Raw genomic sequence first — 6,000 nt, 5'->3', positions numbered from 1 at the left:
GTATGTTACGGTTAATGTGATAAATTGAAAATTATTAATAATAACCGGTTATTATGAATAATTACCGATAGTCGCGGTAAAAGTGATAAATGAATCACATTTAACAGTGATTATTTAATAATTCAAGCTTAGTACTAACACATTTCATAAAAGAGAACAACATCTTGTGTACGTGCTCGTGTACAGCCAAACTTTTGAACGTTTTGATATCATATATTAATACAATTTGGCATAATGAGTTTGGAGTGTTTCTTGCATAATATTACTTTTCCATGATGCCTATAACATAATCCGCCTATTTAGTTTTATACACACATAAATGACCTCATATTAATCACATTTACCAAATCATGCGGCAATTATTCATAATAACCGGCGATTATTCATAATTTTCACATTTATCACTTTGACCGTAACATGTATAATTTTAATTAATAACATCTTTTTAAGTATTATAGTAATAAAATAAATGGATAAGCATTGAACGAGAGGAACGTATATAACTCACATTTTTTTAAATAAAGGGTTATATTTTTTACAAGCTTTTATTTTATTTCATCTGTCCGATTTTTGTAATCAAATTGAAAATTATTGATCCACTTATTACCGATTGAGCTGAATTTTATTGCACAATAGGAGTTAAAGTATGAAATTGCCGTTTTTTCTTCAATATTCATTCGTATATAACTTTAAACTTAATTTCAAGATTTTTCAAAAAAAATTTTTTTTTTTTTTTCAATTTTCAACAGAAACATGTCAACATTCAACATTTTTTTGTAGGCAATTTTGTTGAATGTTGCGATGTTTCGTGGTTCCTTAAAATATCACAAACATGAAATAAAATTATCCATAATATACAAACGGCAATTTCATACTTTCACACCTAATAGGTATTTCAAAATATTTTCTTCAGTACCTAATCTTTTTTTACATAATCTTTTCATCACTCCTACTCCTACATCACTTTTGAAAAATATCTCATGATTGTCATTGTCACTTTCAAATGTCTGGTGCTGCATTAAGTACAGTGGGTCTAGCTAGCAAACAAAGCACACTTTAAAATCGCATACCGTAGTCCAGTCAATGAATGCCTTAACGACGGTGTAGAGAGAAATCCATGGAACACAATTTCTGACCTCGGGACTTTATTTAGCCTAGTTAGGTGGTGAACATAGCAAAAGTCCCCGCCCTTAGCCCTTGAGCCGGCGGGGAGAGGGGGGTTTAAAGGTACCACTTTTCGGTTTTTCGCTTAATCCTCGGAAACTATGCGTCCTAGTGACATGACTACTATGAACCAAAAAAAGCTTATTCAATTTGCTACAGGTGAGACAGTCAAGTTTTTCTATATCTTGTATAGTTTTTGCGGCATCTGCTCTAGAAGGTCTGTAAAATTGGAAATTTTATTGTTGTCTTACATGTTCCTTTCAGGAGAAAATCGACTAAATCAACATTGAGCAAACACTATAGACATGCGGAAGCATGTTAAGCCTAGTTCCATGGAGGGGACTGCACCGTGCGTATATTTAGACGAACCAATTAGAGCCACTTTTGACTCCTCATCATTCAAAAACTACTGTGCATTAACACTTCAAATTTGGCTCATGTATTGAGACTTGCAAGATGTATTCAAATTTCATAAATATACCTCAAACGGTTATTTAGGTATTGACGTTCAAAAATCGATATTTAGAGCACTACTATCTATCTATCACATGTGAAATGTTAAAAGGATGATGGGCATATTGGGCGTTAAACCAACAGAAACAAAAAGTATACTAAATTAAAGCTTAATACTAGTACTTCAATTCATAGTATGACAACAATCCTGAAATACGCGGGGATACGGAGATAGAGGTCGTTGAATATGCAAAGTTTCCATAGTATTTCACATCACATTAAGGTAATAAAAATAGTATTAGCTCAATTAGATTGCTTTTATCGATCATATTGAGAGTATTGTATCATATACTTACTATCCATTCTATCGATTTAGTAAGTATGTATACCGAATAAATCATAATCGATTATTCGATTGCAATAAATCGATTATATTGCTGAAAATAAGGAATCGAATTAATAACAATCAAATGATAGTGATGATGATCAATAAAATCGATTAATCGAATTGTTAATCGATAAATCATTATTTGGCAGTATCGATTAATATCGATCCGTGATCGATTATGCGACAACACTACAACTTTAATGGTAGAAATCATATTGAAATATGACTGTGTTCGTTCATGTCATTTCTCTAAATGGTACCTAGGTATGATCCTACGCTCATAATGTAGAACATGGTTTATTATATACCATTTTGTTGGCCCCACTCCTGAACTGTTGGACATAATAATTGATAAATAACTTAATGTATAAATGTAGATATATTAATTAATAATATTTTTTGTTAGCGCAATAAAGTACCTATTACTATTATACATTATGTCAATTTCCAAGCAAACCCGGGAGTTTTTGGTAGTTATTTATATGAAAATATATTTCTGATACTAAGTCCTAACAAATAATAGTAGTTACATTTCTGTTGGTTTTACGCCCAGATTTCATAGAAAAGTGCCCATCATCCTTTACTGGTTTTTTATTTGTTCCTTTGTATTTACATAACTACCTTTCTGGATGCCAAATTTGAACCTTCGAGGTCATCTGGAAGTGGTTAGAATTTGGTCTATAGGTCAGACATGTAGATTTTTGGACGTCAATATCTAAAGAACCGTTTGAGGCAGATTTATGAAATTTGAAACTGATGTATATCTTGTAAGTCTCAACACATGAGCCAAATTTGAAGTGTTAATGCACAGTAGTTTTTGAGTGATAAGGACTCAAAAGTGGCTCAAAGTGATTCGTCTAAATATACGCACGGTGTAGTCCCCTCGCTGGAACTAGGCTTAACATGCTCCCGCATGTCTAGAATGATTGCTCATTGTTGATTTAGTCGATTTTCTCCTGATGGGAACATGTAAGACAAAAATAAAATTTCCAATATTACAGACTTTCTAGAGCAGATGCCGCGAAAACTATACAATTTATAGAAAAACTTGTCTATCTTATCTGTAGCAGATTGAATATGCTTTTTTTGGTTCATAGTAGTCATGTCACTAGGACGCATAGTTTCCGAGGATTAAGCGAAAAACCGAAAAGTGGCACCTTTAAACCCCCCTCTCCCCGCCGGCTCAAGGGCTAAGGGCGGGGACTTTTGCTATGTTCACCTCCTAACTAGTCTAAATAAAGTCCTGAAGTCAGAAATTGTGTTCTACAGTTTTCCATCTATAATGCTTTATTGACTGGACTACCGGTCGAAAAGCCCTTTTTTGTATGAGTTTTCTCGGATTCGATTTTCGATTCGATCAAAAAGTGCCACTTGTCTAGTGCATATTAAAACGTAAGAACTATCTATTAGGCGTTTCCGTTAACAAAAGACTAGAAACTAAAATATCTATTTTTATTTCATTTCTATTTACCATTTTATTTAGTACCTTAGATTAATTAATCTAAGTTTAGTACTAATATCAATACATTGCACGATAAAATTATGTTTGATGGACTGTAAACTTAAAATATTTTTTTCACCCATTTCAACCAAGTTCCTAAAACCTTGGTTCTCGAAATTTAGTTTAAGCGAAGATTAACACCAGAGCCCCGATTACGGTAACTTTTATAACGTCTACAATCCAGACGCGTTTCTGATTCTGCGATACGATTGGTCAAAACAGCTGACGTACGCTGTTGAACGACCAATCGTATCGCAGAATCGAGAAGCGTGTCTGGATTGTTGACGTTAAAAATTACCGTAATCGGGGCTCAGTTTAGGGGACTTCAGAGTCTGGCCCATGAAGCTACAGATAAAAATGGAGGCCACACTCCGAATACCTACTTGAAGCACAAACTAAGTATCACTATCTCGCTCTCTGTGGGCAGACTCGCTCTTTCTAAATAAACAAAAAATATCAAATTGCTCAAATTCAATGAAACCAATGTAAAATCTTTATTTCTTGACATAGGTATCATTAAAAATGATAAGTGTAATTACTGGCAAAACGTTTTAGGAAGAAATTACTGTAAAAAATGTGAAAAATGTTTACAATGATCCAATGTCGGAAATCACGAAATAAACACTTACGCGTGGAATCTTATGCCACTTCCAGGACACCACGTACTACCGCAACCACGCACTACAAAATTTTGCACCAATTCTTGTGATAAAACAATGATTATTTCCTGTAAACAATCTCAAACGAAATTAACTGCTTAATAAACAAAATAGTAAACAACCGCCATGATGGGCCGGATTGGGCCGATGTTGCCACATGGTACCGATTATCCAGGAATTGGGATTGTAATTCCCTGATTCGCCAACACATTAAGCCTAAATGGCCGACAATTTTGTGATTTTTTATTTAACTGGGTAATCTTAGTTTCAAATATTAATTATTTATTTGTTTAACTTCTGATTTGGTTAGTGAATTGGCTATTTCGAAGAATTTACAAGGAGATTTAAATCAGAAGATAGCAATACTACAGTTCACACTAAAAAGAGAGGTAGGGCCGCAGAGAGCGAGATAGATATAAGTAGGTATTTGACTCAAGTTTTTGTTCCAACTCTGCCCTCCATTTTTATCTTTAGCTTCATGGTCTGGCCACAGTATACAGTGTGTCCGGGTATGTAGAGATCAAACTTTAAGGGCGTAATCTATGGACAATTTTATCGGTGAAAATACTTTAAATTTGGGGCTTGACCCATTTCTCGCATATTTACAAGGATTTAAGTTTTTAATTTTAAGTTTTCACCTCTTCCTTCAAAAACATGTGATAGCGTGGGTAGTTTAACATTAATAAGCAAAAATTATTCGGCATGTGACGATGCACAGCATCTGGTGAGAGATGCGTCTACTTCCGGTGTAGTTTTCTACCATTTTATACCTTAAATGACGTCATTTCCGCAATTATTTAATAGGAATTGATTTGACTAACTTCCGTTTGCCGCCATTTTAGTCACCTGGGGGCGAGCTTGCTCGGAGTTCTTCATAGCGTCTTTAACTTCCAAACTAGCAACATCGTAAGCAGAAACTCTGCTCAGATTTTTACTGAAATAATTTAATTTCTCAACGTTCTTATACTAAGTTTAAAATTAAAAAGTGCAATTGACCGCGCGTGTGTGACCGCGAACGACATGTACGTGATGGTGGTTGGCGCCAAAGGGGACGAGTGTCTTCCGGACGACGAGCAGGTGGACCCAGAGCGTCGGATACCGGAGAAACTCGGACCCCGGCGAGATTCAAAACGGATGAAACGAGGTACGTGGGATTCTGATAGTTTTAACACTCTTTTCGATCAAATGAGCATTCTCGCGAATCTCTATATTGTATAAATAGATTGAATAACGTACCCACAACCATCTTATACAATTCTAACGGCGGCCCCGTCAGCCCCAATCGCAAACATTACCAATCAAAATACGTTGTTAGAATCACCACAATCGAACGATAACTCTTTCTGGTACGAGTTTCTTAATAAATACCCCTTTAAAAAGGCTCATTGTGCTCATAAAATAAAGCACCTACAAATGCTTTACCGCATCAACAAAGCACTTTAAACTACAACTATTAGTAGACTGGGCGCCCCCCCCCCCCCCCCAACACTGAGCCAGCTTACAGCTTGAATTATTAAATTCTAATGTTTTTTGCAAATCAAGAAGCTTAATAAGTATGACAAAATGTGCTAAGTGCATCGAACATGTATGCTTCTATTTTGCAACAACATATAAATTGTAATGTGACATGCAATAAACGTTTTTGAATTTGAATTTGAACATGACGTCACGAGCGTATCCTGGCTAAAATGCCTAATAAGCATTGTGCGAGGAGCACCCTCCCAGTGCTGGATTTTTGTTCGGCAAAATCACCCTGTGCTCGTACTGGTGATATCTAAAAAAATAATCCGACCTTGGTTCTCTAGCCGGTCACTTCAAGCAAAATCAAAACATAA

Source organism: Ostrinia nubilalis, chromosome 17 (genome assembly GCF_963855985.1).
Source record: "Ostrinia nubilalis chromosome 17, ilOstNubi1.1, whole genome shotgun sequence".
Lineage (NCBI taxonomy): Eukaryota > Metazoa > Arthropoda > Insecta > Lepidoptera > Crambidae > Ostrinia > Ostrinia nubilalis.
This window is presented reverse-complemented; position numbering follows the sequence as displayed.